The sequence below is a fragment of the Pipistrellus hanaki genome (assembly GCF_964339955.1).
Source record: "Pipistrellus hanaki genome assembly, chromosome: 9".
NCBI lineage: Eukaryota > Metazoa > Chordata > Mammalia > Chiroptera > Vespertilionidae > Pipistrellus > Pipistrellus hanaki.
In genome coordinates this window covers 20,591,071-20,605,682 of record NC_140511.1, presented here as the reverse complement: position 1 = coordinate 20,605,682, position 14,612 = coordinate 20,591,071, and the positions used below count along the sequence as shown (strand labels likewise).

Sequence of the window (14,612 nt, the reverse complement as noted above, 5' to 3'; positions counted from 1 at the left end):
GCTGGAAGTGCCCAATACATGCTGCATATTGAAGACTTAGTACCAAAAAGAAAAACATGTCATCAATAATTTTAACTGATTACATGTTAAAATGATAACATTATGGGTTGATTGGTTTCGAGAGATATATTGTTGAGTTTGGATTCACCTGTTTCTTTTTACTATTTTAGCGTGGCTGTTGGGCATTTCTAAATCATGCCCATGGTTCATTGTATTCTGATTGGACAGCCCTGGCTTAGCGCAGGGTTTCTCTAAGTTGTGTCATCACTCTGTGCCTCAGTTTTCTCTTCTGCACAATGTGTAAAATGCAGGGTCATAAGGCACTCACTCCTCTGCCTAGAGTGGCCCTTAATACATATCAGCATTCTTTCTTCCTCTAACTCCACAGAATACTTGGGAGCTGTGTGGAGAAGGTGGGGAAAGTTCAAGATCCAAGGAATTGGTTATTCTGTTTGGGTCAGTGTTCTGCCCACCTCAGAGCATCCATTTCATAGTGTTTCTGTTTTCTGTCTCAATTAGTTCCTGATCTCTGGGGAAACATGTTCCAAGTCTCCATTAACCCTGTCTGGAGGGTGGTTCCTGGGGGCAGTGAGTGTGTCTGGTGGTGACCAGGGACAGTGAGTGTGTGCAAACCAGATGGGACCCCATGCTCCCAGCAGCAGGCTTAACACAGCAGCCCTCAGTAATGTCTGGACACGCTCACCCCTGGGGCTGAGTGCAGTTATCTCTGCTTTGTTGTCATTTGAGTCTTGGTTTCAGTGGACTTGGTGGTAGAAATAAATGCCTCTATGCTGTTCAGCCTCCACCTGGCAGGATTTAGCTTAGAGAGTTATGGGTTCAGTAGAGAAGGGATCCTCTGGTGATGTCTGCAGAGTGGGAGGGGCTGGGGGCAAAGGCATGCTTGCCACAAGTTGGTGCAACTGATTAACCCTTCCCTAAGATTGGCTAAGCTCTGCAGCCATTTTTCTAGAGCGTTTACAGGAGTTGGCTGGCCTTTCTTGGCCAACTTCTTGGTCAGTCTGCTTAAGTAGTAGGAGGAGTTTAACACTTTGGTGACCTCCAAAATCTCATTCTAAAGGCAGCTTCCTAGACTGTCATTGTGTGGGGCAGACCTTGTCAGCTACTGAGCTCTGATGGCAGGTGGGGCTGAGTACACAACTCTACCTCTCCTTGGAGCCCATGGTGAGGCTAGGTATTATCAATCATCATTGAAGAGACATAGCATGAGGAGCAAATATGTACCCCTCTTACATCCTAGAACAAGGCTTGTCAAACTATGCTCTGCAGGCCAACTCCAGCATCATTCTCTAGGGCCCATGAGCTGAGAATGGTTTTTAAATTTGTAAGTAACTGACAAAAAATAAAAAGAGAATACTTTGTGATAGGTGAAAATGATATGACACTCCCCTTTCAGTTCCCAAAAACTTTTACTGGAACATACACATGCTCTTCAGTTTACATGTTGTTTATGGCTATGTTTGCACTATGACAGCAGAGTGGAGTGGTTACAATAGTTCACAAAGCCAAATAGCTCACAAAACCAAAAGCATTTCCTATCTGATGCTTTACAGAAAATATTTCCAGAGCCTTCTTCTAGAGAAAATAAAGATTTGCACCCGTCTGGAACTGCGAAGAAGCTGGGAGTTAGCTACAGAAATTGCGATGCACCTGTTATCGGGTGTGTCCTGCAGCACTGCAGAGGCTGCGGTTTCCATGGAGCTGAGAAAGACAACTTAAGGGAAACTGTAAGTGCTGAGCCCCAGCAGCAGTTGGTCAGGAGTCACCAGTGTCCAGGAGTTAGGTAAGTCATGCATTCTTGGTTTTCAAAGGTTGCTGCTGCAACAAACTTGTTTTTAAATGTAGAGTACAGGGATGTATCACAAGGAGGTTTGAATTCATTAGGTTGGGGGTGGGACACAAGCTTCTGGCTTTCAAATAAGTCTCCCTCATGATTCCAGAATGTGGCCAACCAGTTTGAGACCCTGTTGGTGGCTCAGGACCATGGACAGCGCAGGTGCCATAATCACTGGGGAACTCCATTGGCTCCTTGGCCTTGTGTATCCTGCCTTAGCAGATGAGTCAGGCTTCCTCTATCTTACCACCAGAGACTCTCTCACCCAGAGAATTGATCTCTGGGGACTTGAGAGCATGCGCCTCCACAATAAACTCCCAGTAAGCTCCCTTTCCTTCATGTCAGCCTCCTTTGAGGACAGCAGAGTGGCAACACAGTGAGGCTTGGCTCCTTGGTCTGGGGTTGGGCCTGTCTCTCCACTCTGATCTTTCCCTCTTAGTTCTTTTCCCTCTCCATGGTCATCAGCTCTGCCTATTTCCTAGGCACTCCATATATTGGTGGTGGCTTGTATTGGATCAGGTGGGCTTAAGGACTGGAGTCAGACCGTGTTTGGGACTGCTGTTTCCTATAGGGGCATTTCCTGTCTCTGTGTGGACCTGGTGGGGAGGGGCTTGCTATGGAGTGTGGTTTCTGTGAGCCACATAGGATCTTCCTCTGCCTCTTCTACCCATCCAGCATAGGACCTAGTGGATGTCTTTGTGATCAAGCTGCCATCCCTATGGCAGCTCAGACCCAGCAAAATCACTTGCTCATCTTGTCCACAGAGAGGCTCAACCAATGGCTTCAAATATGAGAGGTATGAGGGTCTTGAACTGTGCATAGAGGGGGTGGAAGATTTACCACAGATTTGGGGATACCTCTTCCTTGCCTTGCACTGACCTCAGAGCTCTGGAATTAACCGAGTCTAGATTCAATATTACCTCTGTGACAGTCCTAGTTGTCGCAGCTTCCTTATATGTATCAGTCAGGATAAACAAGGCAGTTCACTGTAACAAACATCCTAAAATCTCAGTAGCTTATACAACAGAGGATTATGTATCATGCATGTTGTGTGTCTATGATGGGTTACCAGGTACTCTGCTTTCTCCACATTAAAGGGCACCACAGATGGAATCACCACCATCTTGAATATTCCTAAGCACAGTGATAGAGGAAAAGGTAGCCTGGAGGTACTCACATCAACAACTAAATGTTCCACCTGTCATTTCCACTCACAATTCATTGCCCCAAACACAACGGGCCAATAAGTAGAGCCCCCACAAGCTACGCTAAGGAAGATAGCAGAAATGTTACTTTATGATAAGCACACATGCCTCTGTTTGCTCCACAACCACATGGGACACTAAAGCTTATTTTTTATAGTTACTGTAACAAAAAATCAAATGATGCTTTAAATATGTCTAGCATATGGTACCTTTATCTATATGTATAAAACCCTACTATCCAAATAGATGGAATGATGGAACTACTGAAGAACTGGTCACTATGATGTGCACTGACCACCATGGGTTTCACGTGGAACATTGATGTTTCTTTGGTGGGCATCAGCTGCAGGTGGCAGAGCACAGAACATGGTGGACATCGTCCATGGTGGGATGGTTGAGCAGGGAGCAGGGGCGCCAGACCAAGGCGAGGCATAAGTTCTGTTATCAGAGTGAGTCTCTGGTAGTTATTGAAAATTTTATTGATCTCATGCACCACAGCCTGCTGCTGGCACTGCCCCCACTCGCACCCATTTCCGGTGTCAGAGCCGCTGCTCGGACCCATTGCTGTTGCCCAGCCTTGGCCCTGGTTCCTCGGTGCATTCAGCAGTTACAAGCAGTGGCTTCCAGCTCTGGTCACCCTCAGGACTTCTCCACCTCCCCCTGCTCCTGAAGTGCGATTGGAGCAGCAGCCACCACTCACACCACTGCCAGCACCAGGAGCCCAACCAGATTACTCAGCACCACTGGCCAGTGCAAGTGATGGTTGCTGCCCTGAGAGCCCCTCAGGGCTTCTCCACTTCTCCCTGCTCTTGAGCAGTGATGCGGACAGCAGCCACTGCTCACACCTTGGTGCTGGCCCCAATTGCTCTGTGCTGTCAGTAGGTGTGAATGGGGCCGGCCTTGTCAGCTCCTGGGAACAGTAGCTGGCAGCTGCAGAAGTAGAGCTGCAGGCAGACAGATATCCAGGGGTCAGGGTAGGAGTGCAGAGGATGGGGTGAGACCAGCCTCTGTGCCCACTGAAGTTCACTGCTCACAGTTCCTTTCAAGGTGCACAAATTTGTGCACTGGGCCCCTGGTTTTGTAATATTAAAACTCTTTCCTTGCACATAGGGCTTTGGTCTCTTTGAGGGTACTCAGGCCATTCATGAGAATGATTTTGTTTTCTGCTGACCTGGCCTGCCTGTCAGAATATAATCCTACTTTCCTTGTTAGGCTTCTGTTCCAATGGATGGTCCAGTCTTCAGCCAAAGCATCATCAAATGTGGGGGCTGGATTGAAATTTTTGAAGTCTTCTAAGCCCTGTTGACCAGAAACATTAGAACCTGAGGCGATTATCAGTCCCTCATCCCAGACCCACTGAAGCAGAGTCTGCATTTAACAAGATCCCAAGACCATGTGTATGCTTTTAAGGCTGAGAAGCTCTGATACTACTGGAGAGTCCCACATTTTAATGGGCATCATTAAAGTAGGAAAACCTACTGTTTTCTGGACTACTTCCCAGAGGACCTCTATAGGTAGATTTGTGTGGGGCCCATTCTGCAAAATAGTGGAGAAATTCATGGGCTGGTGGTCCAGGGACGACTGAAAAATGATGTTCAAACCTACTACCCTGCTCATGCTACCTGCTTATATACGGTACCCCAAGAGACAGGGAGCTCACCACCATGCAGATAGCTAAATACGTTATGAGGGAGCTGTCACTGATGTAATTAGAGTAAGCCTGAGCCGCACCAACTGGAGGGTACAAAGAGGGTGACTTTAGAATTTAATGCCTCCATGTATACCTGGAGGATGTCAGCCATGCCTCCTCCTCAGTCTCCATGGATTTTCCTGTATGTCCTGCAGATAAATAAATATGCAGATATTGCTCTATTCTCTGCTTTTCAAGAACACTTCCTTCAGCAGTTCTTGTTTATTCAACAATGCTTTATTCCTCTTCTTCTTTCAGCAAAAAGCCCAGAAGATTCTCGTGGGAGGAGTATCTCTGAGGCATCACCTGGACTTTGCAATCAGCCGGACCCTGAATCCCAGCTTGGCTCAGTTTGATTGCAGCTGGGTGTCTTCAGAAGTCCGAACTCTTTTGGAAAATGTCAGAAACTGTCTTCAAACTGATTCAAGTAAAAAGATTTCTGGGGTTTTCTTATTGGAATACACATTCCCCGGAAGGAAAATGTTTAGGTTTAAAAAAAGTTTTATAGTCAAATAGTTTGGGAAACACAATTAAACAGCTTTCTGTAACCTGCAGTTTTTCTTAAAGCCTTGACTATGTAATATGCTTGTCACTCTCAGGAAATTGAGGGCATGTTTGAGGAAAATAAATCATCCCCTCAAATCATTTGCCCACAGAAACCATTGTTGGAAAAGTACCTGCCATGACTTGTGGAAGATGGGATTCACTTTGAGAAACACTTATTTAACTGCTGGGAAGAGCTCGCATCTGAAGGAAATGGATGAGCCTAATGATTCGGGCAGCTGGGCGCCTTTACATCCAGGCACTGGGGAGGCCACGCTGGTGAGCATCTAGGTCAGTTGGCTCCTGTACATTGGGGGATGGCTCTGACTCTGTGTATTGATCTGAAATTATCAGGTGACTTGGTGAGAAAAACAAACTGGTTCCCAAATCTGGATAAGCAGAGAGGCTTCATTTTTTTATTTTCATTTTTTGGCCAGAATAAAATAGTTGTTTCTCTAATTTACACGGGAGAATTACTACTTACTGCAACATTTAAAAAAAATTAAGACTGCAGGTGTATAGAATAAAACATATTTTTTCATTTTTATCTTTATCTTTTGGCTCTATAAACTGATTTTATTCAGTACTACTGCAAAGGGGAAGGACGTTTAAAATCAAACTTAGCTGAATTCCAAATTCAGTAGAGATAGTTGTTGATTTATGGCCAATGCACAGAGTGAGGAGGCCAATGGGTGAAAAGTCCCAAATCAAACACTTTTCTATCTGATTGATTCTTCCCATGGATCCCAGCATTTTGGGTGTCTTTGCTTCTGCCCTCTCAGGTCCATGAGCAGATTCATTCCTGCTATGCACATTCTGTGGCCTAATGCAGTTCCACGCAGCTGCCCTAGCTCACTGCTCCTCAGGGGCCAGCCTGGATGGTCACCTGCACTGCCTTATGCACTGGGAGTCCACCATCAGCCACCGGGGGATGAGAAGATTATCTCAGGGATTGGGATTCCCTCCATCAGTTTGTGGTAGGAATGGTGAGGACTAGGTGTCTGGGGCATTGGATAGCATCTCACCCCTAGGTTTTGGGTGGAAAATGACTTGGGAATCTGACAGGCCTGAATTTGAACTCCAGTGCCACCATTTCTTAGCTCTGTGGCTTCAGGCAAGCACTCATACTTCTGGGCTTCAATTTCCTCCTCTATCAAATGGGGATAATTGTTTAGAGGAGAGGTTTGTGTGCAGCTTAAACAAGAAAGCATGCATGAGGTACCCATGCACCACAGTCCTGCTGCTGGCACTGCCCCCAGTTGCACCCATTTCTGGTGCCAGAGCCACTGCTCGGACACATTGGTGTTGCCCAGCCTTGGCCCCGATCCTTCTGTGCTGCCAGCAGTTGCAAGCAGCGGCTCTGGTCACTCCTCAGGACTTCTCCACCTCCCCTTGCTCCTGAACCACTCAAACCCACTGCCAGCACCATGCATCCATCCTGATCACTCAGCACCACTGGGCAGTGCAAGTGATGGCTGCTGCCCTGATAGCCTCTCTGGGCTTTTCCACCTCCCCCTGCTCCTAAGAAGTGATAGGGACAGAAGCCACTGCTCACACCTTTGTGCTGGTCCCAATTGCTCTTTACTGTCAGCAGGTGTGAATGGGGCTGGCCTTGTCAGCACCTGGGAACAGCAGCTGACAGCTGCAGAAGTAGAGCTGCAGGCAGACAGATGTCCAGGGGTCATGGTTGAGTGCAGAGGATAGGCTGAGACCAGCCTCTGTGCCCACTGCAGTCTCACAGCTCACAGTTCCTTTCAAGGTGCACAAATTTGTGCACTGGGCCCCTCGTTTTGTAATATTAAAACTCTTTCCTTGCACATAGGGCTTTGGTCTCTTTGAGGGTACTCAGGCCATTCATGAGAATGGTCTTGTTTTCTGCTAACCTGGCCTGCCTGTCAGAATATAATCCTACTTTCCTTGTTAGGCTTCTGTTCCAATGGATGGTCCAGTCTTCAGCCAAAGCATCATCAAATGTGGGGGCTGGATTGAAATTTTTGAAGTCTTCTAAGCCCTGTTGACCAGAAACATTAGAACCTGAGGTGATTATCAGTCCCTCACCCCAGACCTACTGAAGCAGAGTCTGCATTTAACAAGATCCCAATACCATGTGTATGCTTTTAAGGCTGAGAAGCTCTGATACTACTGGAGAGTCCCACATTTTAATGGGCATCATTAAAGTAGGAAAACCTACTGTTTCCTGGACTACTTCCTAGAGGACCTGAATGGTAAGTTCGTATGGGGCCCATTCTGCAAAATAGTGGAGAAATTCGTGGGCTGGTAGTCCAAGGACGTCTAAAGAATGATGTTCAAACCTACTACCCTGCTCATGCTATCTGCTTACATACGGTACCTCAAGTGACAGGGAGCTCACCACCATGCAGATAGCTAAATACGTTATGAGGGAGCTGTCACTGATGTAATTAGAGTAAGCCTGAGCCGCACCAACAGGAGGGTACAAAGAGGGTGACCTTAGAGTTTAATGCCTCCATGTATACCTGGAGGATGTCAGCCATGCCTCCTCCTCAGTCTCCATGGATTTTCCTGTATGTCCTGCAGATAAATATGCAGATATTGCTCTATTCTCTGCTTTTCAAGAACACTTCCTTCAGCAGTTCTTGTTTATTCCAACAATGCTTTATTCCTCTTCTTCTTTCAGCAAAAAGCCCAGAAGATTCTCTGAGGCATCACCTGGACTTTGCAATCAGCCAGACCCTGAATCCCAGCTTGGCTCAGTTTGATTGCAGCTGGGTGTCTTCAGAAGTCCGAACTCTTTTGGAAAATGTCAGAAACTGTCTTCAAACTGATTCAAGTAAAAAGATTTCTGGGGTTTTCTTATTGGAATACACATTCCCCGGAAGGAAAACGTTTAGGTTTAAAAAAAGTTTTATAGTCAAATCGTTTGGAAAACACAATTAAACAGCTTTCTGTAACCTGCAGTTTTTCTTAAAGCCTTGACTATGTAATATGCTTGTCACTCTCAGGAAATTGAGGGCATGTTTGAGGAAAATAAATCATCCCCTCAAATCATTTGCCCACAGAAACCATTGTTGGAAAAGTACCTGCCATGACTTGTGGAAGATGGGATTCACTTTGAGAAACACTTATTTAACCGCTGGGAAGAGCACACATCTGAAGGAAATGGATGAACCTAATGATTCGGGCAGCTGGGCACCTTTACATCCAGGCATTGGGGAGGCCACGCTGGTGAGCATCTAGGTCAGTTGGCTCCTGCACATTGGGGGATGGCTCTGCAGGAGTATAGAATAAAACATATTTTTTCATTTTTATCTTTATCTTTTGGCTCTATAAACTGATTTTATTCAGTACTACTGCAAAGGGGAAGGACGTTTAAAATCAAACTTAGCTGAATTCCAAATAAAGTATAGATAGCTGTTGATTTATGGCCAATCCATAGAGTGAGGGGGCTAATGGATGGAAAATCCCAAATCAAACTCTTTTCTATCTGACTGATTCTTCTCATGGATCCCAGCATTTTGGGTGTCTTTGCATCTGCCCTCCCAGGTCCATGAGCAGATTCATTCCTGCTATGCACATTCTGTGGCCTAATGCAGTTCCACACAGCTGCCCTAGGTCACTGCTCCTCAGGGGCCAGCCTGGATGGTCACCTGCACTGCCTTATGCACTGGGAGTCCACCATCAGCCACCGGGGGATGAGAAGATTATCTCAGGGATTGGGATTCCCTCCATCAGTCTGTGGTAGGAATGGTGAGGACTAGGTGTCTGGGGCATTGGACAGCATCTCACCCCTAGGTTTTGGGTGGAAAATGACTTGGGAATCTGACAGACCTGCATTTGAGCTCCAGCACCAACATTTTCTAGCTCTGTGGCTTCAGGCAAGCACTCACACTGGTGAGCCTCAGTTTCCTCATCTATCAAATGGGAATAATTGTTTAGAGGAGAGGTTTGTGTGCAGCTTAAACAATAGAGTATGTATGAGGTACCTATCACAGTGCTAGACTTTCATTTATTCAACAAATTCTGATGAAGTGCCTGTCATATGGCAGGTGCTATAGGAGTGTCTTGGTCAGTGACCCACTCAGACATCTCTATTCTCAGAGAATATTCAGTTTCTGGGGCCAAAGCAGGAGTTAGTTCTCTTCACTAATGATGTGTCAACCATCAATTGCAACACCAATACTGCTTAAAAAACTACTCCTAAAGGTTAATGCCTTCCAACATCATACTTTTCCTTCTACTCCTGAGTGTCTGGGTCAGAGGGCAGTTCTGCTCTGAAGGTCAGCTAAAACATCTGACCTTCGTGGGGCTCTCTCACATGCCTGGGGTGACTTGGCTCTGCTCCATGTCTCATCCTCCAGGAGGCTAACCTGCCTGTGTTATCATAGTGCACTCAGATCATAAGAGAGACATACACAGGCTCTTTTAAAGTCTCTGTCCTGAGGACTTGGCTGATATCCCATTGGCCAAGGCAGGTTACATGACTAAGCCTAGCAACAGAGTAGGCAGGAACTGGAAGTTATAGGGCAAAAGGCACATATGCAGAGAAGGGACTAAACCATCAGGCCATTCATACAATCTCTTACCCTGAGTCTAACTAAGATGTCAGCCCGAGTCTCAAGTACAGAGCAGTTAAAGATGGGGGTTTCTGGCCATCGGGATGGGAGTTGGAGGCCAGAAGCTGGGATGGCCTCTGAAGAGGCTCCAGGAGGCAGAAAGTGAGACGCCTGCCCCTTTCACTTTACAGAGAGGAACCAGAGGCCTTGGAAGGGACTCGCTGGTTTCCGGAACAGAGATAAACCTCGGCTTCCTGACTCCCAGCCCACCAGCCCACCTGAGCTCAGTGCAGGGCCTGAGCTGGATGATGCAGCCTCACAGGCTCCCTCCTGCCTCTGTGTCTCTCAGTCCTCCCAGAGCTGCCCTCTGGCCTCCAGGACATCCTCCTGCAGAGCCCCTGCAGCAGCAGCACACAGGTGAGCTGCCCCAGGTCCTTGTCCCTCCCTGCCACCTGGAATAACAGTGAACTTGGATGTCCCTCAGCTACAGGTCACTTATGGTTTAGCTTTTATAACAGCATAGAAATTGATATGTTAGTTATACAAGTATCATATGAATCAACTTTCCCTGTAAGAAAATATTAAAATATTATAGAGAATGTTAAGCTTGGCTTTGACTGTCCTTAATCCCCACTTGCCTCCCTAGAAATAGCACTGCCATCATCAGTTTGTCGTGTATCCTTCAAGACCCTTCATTATATCTTACATGCACAGAAGTATGTAGATGGAATGCAGAAGATACATTGCACGGTTAGCCAATCTTATTCCTACATAAATATGTATTGTTCAACCACTTTTTATTTCATCCAGTTAAAAGGGAGGCTAATTGAGTCTTATAAGTATTTTTTTAAAAGCAAAGTGTAAAAAGTATGCATATCATGTCACTTTTTGTATAAAAAGGAGAAATTTTTATATGTACATGTATTTGTCTCCGTGTCAAGAAGAATGAAGGATAAACCAGAAGCTAATTAAATGGTTACTTACAGAGGTGTGGGCAGGGAAAGAAGCTTCCTTTCCCTGAATGTACTTTGTTTGCTAGTTTTGACTTTGGAGTTAGGTAATTTTTTACATACTGTAAAATAATTTAATAGAAAAGAAATTAAAGACTGGCCAGCATGGCTCAGTGGTTCAGCATTGACCTATGAATCAGAAAGTCAAGGTTCAATTTCAGGTTTGGGCACATGTCTAGGTTCGAGCTTGATACCCAGTATGGGGAGCTGATCAATGATTCTCTCTCATCATCAATGTTTCTATTTCTCTCTCCCTCTCCCTTCCTCTCTAAAATCAATAAAAATATATTTTAAAAGAAATTAAAAATCAGAAGCATTTGACAGTAACAGTAAGTGAAGTTGGTGATATAATGACATAAAGTAAAATATATTTCACTGACATAGACTTATACTGTCTGTCCTTGATGGGTAATGGCCTAAGGATATAAAGAACCATGACTAAATGTTTTGTTATGTAATCTGGAGACTTTTCCTTAGTATTTGATGTGTAGTTAATCCTTGAACAACATGGGTTTGAACTACAGGTCCACTTACACATGAATTTTTTTCAATGAATATGTACAGTGCTATAAATGTATGTATATTCTTTTGTGGTTTTCTCACTAACTCTTTCCTCTAGCTTACTTTATTGTAAGAATATGGTGTATAAAGTACAAACGATCTAGTCATCTCTTTATGTTATCAATAAGGCTTCCAGTCAACAGTAGGCTATTCATAGCTAAGTTTTGGGGAGAACCAAAGTTATACTTGGATTCTTCATTGCTCCCCCACCTTGCTCATGTGTCAGCTGTACATCTAACTAGTTTTGAAAATTGGTCCATAATAGTCAGCCACTTGGAAATAAAATGCTTTGCTTGGCCTGTTCCCTATGTTGTTAATTAATATTTAACTTAAAAAAAAGTATGTGTACATAATTTTATATGATGAAAGGTATTCTTCTCCCATTTAAGTTTCTTAGTTCTCCATGTGCAGAGTCAACCACATTTCTTCCTTATTTATTTCTGGATTGCCCTATGCATTTTCATGCACATAGGCCAATAACAAATGGGATGCATTTCCAGCCACAGTTATTACTCTTATAAGTCTATGCACCTCAGAGGATTGTTTTAGCAAAGAAAATTTTTAAAAAAATATTCATTATACAAAGTGAAAGAGGGTTTCTTAGAAAACGACAACAAAAACCAATCACACATTGACTGGTCCAGGTAGAGGGTGTTCTTTCAGTGAGGCAGGAGAGGGCCAGGAGGAGGAGGGAGAATCTGTAAAGTCTGAATCTGCTGTGAGGACTTGGGGTGTAATTGTTCTTTTCTCCCACCCCCTGCAGCAGGCAGTGGAGCTACTGGAGGTGGACACTGTGAACCTGCACTGTGCGGAGATGTATGTGCAGAGGGGCGGCCGCAAGTGCTGGTACTTCATGCCCACCAACCTGGAGGCACTGAGCGGCATCATGTGCAGGTGGCTTTCACAGGGGCAGGCCTGGGTCTGTAAGGCATCATGGGAAAGGTAGGGTGTAGGCTCAGGGAGCCCAACTGGAACTCCAACCTCTGCAGCTGGCACCAGGCCCACCTGGGAACATATTCCAGGTCACATTGACCATAACAAGCATAGTAATGTTCATAATAGAGGATGTTTGCTAAGCACTTACAGTATTCCAGGCACCTTCCCTGGCTCTTCAATAAATAACACCATCTCACTTGACCCTCACAACAGGCCAGGAGGTCATGTTATCTCATTTCTGCAGGAAATGGAGAGCCAGAGGGGTACCTCACTACTAAACGCCCCCAGCTGAGCATGGCTGGGTGAGAACTTATCCCCACATCTCTCAGACTCTAGAATCTCTGCTTTATTTCATGAATACAAGATCTGGGACTTCTTATTACTTTTCATTAAAATGTAATATTATTTTTATTTCTTATAATAGACTTATTAAAAGCCTAAATCCACCAAAGAAATCAGAAGCTCATAGGCATGAAGAGAAGAGCATGGTATGTGTTTCTGGATGTTGGTCATGCAGGGCCACCTGGTCACAGGCAGGAAGCTGGTGAGAACTGTGTTGAGGATGTGGTCACAGGCCCCAGTCCAGGTGACACTGAACACTGCGATACACAGAGGCGGCTCCACGGGCTTTCTGGGAAAATGGGGGCCGGGTGCTGGGCTGATAGCGAAAAGCAGCAGGCCCACAACAGTGGTTGGCTGGAGAGAGCAAGGAGGAAAGTCAGTGTTTTAGTCAGGGGGCTCTGGGCTAACCTTCCATCCCAGGACTCACTGACTCCTCCACCTCCAGTGAACCTGCCCTTCCATCCACTTATCCATCCCTTCATCCATTCATCCATCCATCCATCCATCCATCCATCCATCCATCCATCCACTTATTTATCAGTTCATCTGTACTTTAAAGAATTTTTATTAAAGTAGTTGGTATTCAATATTATTTTAACTTCAGTTGTACAGCATAGTGATCTGACATTTATAAACCTTACAATGGGATCATCACAGTAAGTCTAGGAACCATCTATCACTATGCAAAGTTAACAGCATACCCTGCTGGAGGGGCCTGGAAGCCTGCTGCTGCCCTGAGACCCCCACATAATGACTCTAGACATTAAGGATTACTCTCTTTCTTCCAGCTGTCAAGAGATTCTCAAGGCTGTAAGAGTTGCTGTGCTCCCCTGCCAGGACCTCCAAACAAGCTCTCTGAAGCCCATTTTCTTTGCCCATTCCCAGCACACAATGCTATTTCTTTGTACTTTTAGGTTGAACTTGCCCTTTGTTTTTACTTGGATTTCTATAGGCTGAACACACTGGAATTCACTCAGTGTGGGACTAGGGGTTTTGCTAACGTTGTCTTAAGTCGTTGTCTATTTTTGCTGTGGAAAAGTTTTGGATGACTAGAAGAAATGAAAATGGGAGTATCCACATATGATGCACTTATACTTGAAAAGACACTGGAAAATGTGCTACTGGTTCAAGGCTACCTAGCAAGTCAGGCTGGGCATTTCAAACTGGAAAAGGAAAGAAAGAAGCTCCTCATGATGGTACTGCTAGAGTGGTCTTCTAAGAAACTGGTTTTGATAGCATATGTTATGTTGAAAGGAAGAGTACATGGAACTTAAAATCAATGACCAGCTTGCTTGTGTGTACATCATCCCAGGAATTCCAAAAGATGCAAATTTTGTCCAGAAACCTGGAAGAGAGATTCAGAACCCTCTGTGGATCTCCACAGAGACATTGTCAAGTCATAGAAATGAAACTATCCCAAAACCCAAAGAAACATGTTGAAATGTGAGAAAAACAAACTTGTTGATGGCTGTTCCTTTTGTCAGACCTTAAAGGGGCTGGCTTTCTGGAAGATTTGGTGATTCCTCAAACTGACAGTGGATTTTCTCCAGCTCGTGGAAAACCAGCAAAGCCCACAGTGGAAAAATGGAGGCCAAATTCCAGCACAGTGGGCAGGGATTTCCAGAAGGTTCTGGGGACCAGTGGTAAAGCACAGGCAGCCACTGCAGCAAAAGCCACATAAGAATGATTCTGAAATGTCTGGTCTTTTAAAAGCAAAGAATCAAAGTATGAGGGGAAATGGCAGAAAACAGTATCAAGACTCACCTACTCAAAAGAAGAAAACAATGGGGCCCACAGCCGGCCTGCCGAGCAGCAGAAACCCATGGTGAAATATGAAAAAAATAAAACAAAACAAACTTCATCCAAGAATCAGGATATTTTACTGTGGACCTCTTCAGTGAAGAAGGCCTTGTATCTCTGACAAAAACCACGGGGCCATTA

The 14,612-nt window shown here is 45.1% G+C and overlaps 1 long non-coding RNA gene across 2 annotated transcripts; it reads right to left on the bottom strand.

Moving 5' to 3' along the window:
- Positions 1-6,809: 6,809 nt before the first annotated feature.
- LOC311627225 lies at positions 6,810-14,612 on the bottom strand. 2 transcript variants are annotated; one of them, XR_014795864.1, is made up of 3 exons: positions 14,436-14,612; positions 14,158-14,332; positions 6,810-7,301 (listed from the first exon to the last, which is right to left on the bottom strand). It is a non-coding gene; the product is annotated as an uncharacterized lncRNA (long non-coding RNA). The 2 variants fall into 2 exon arrangements; XR_014795865.1 differs by lacking the exon at positions 6,810-7,301 and adding an exon at positions 13,277-14,016.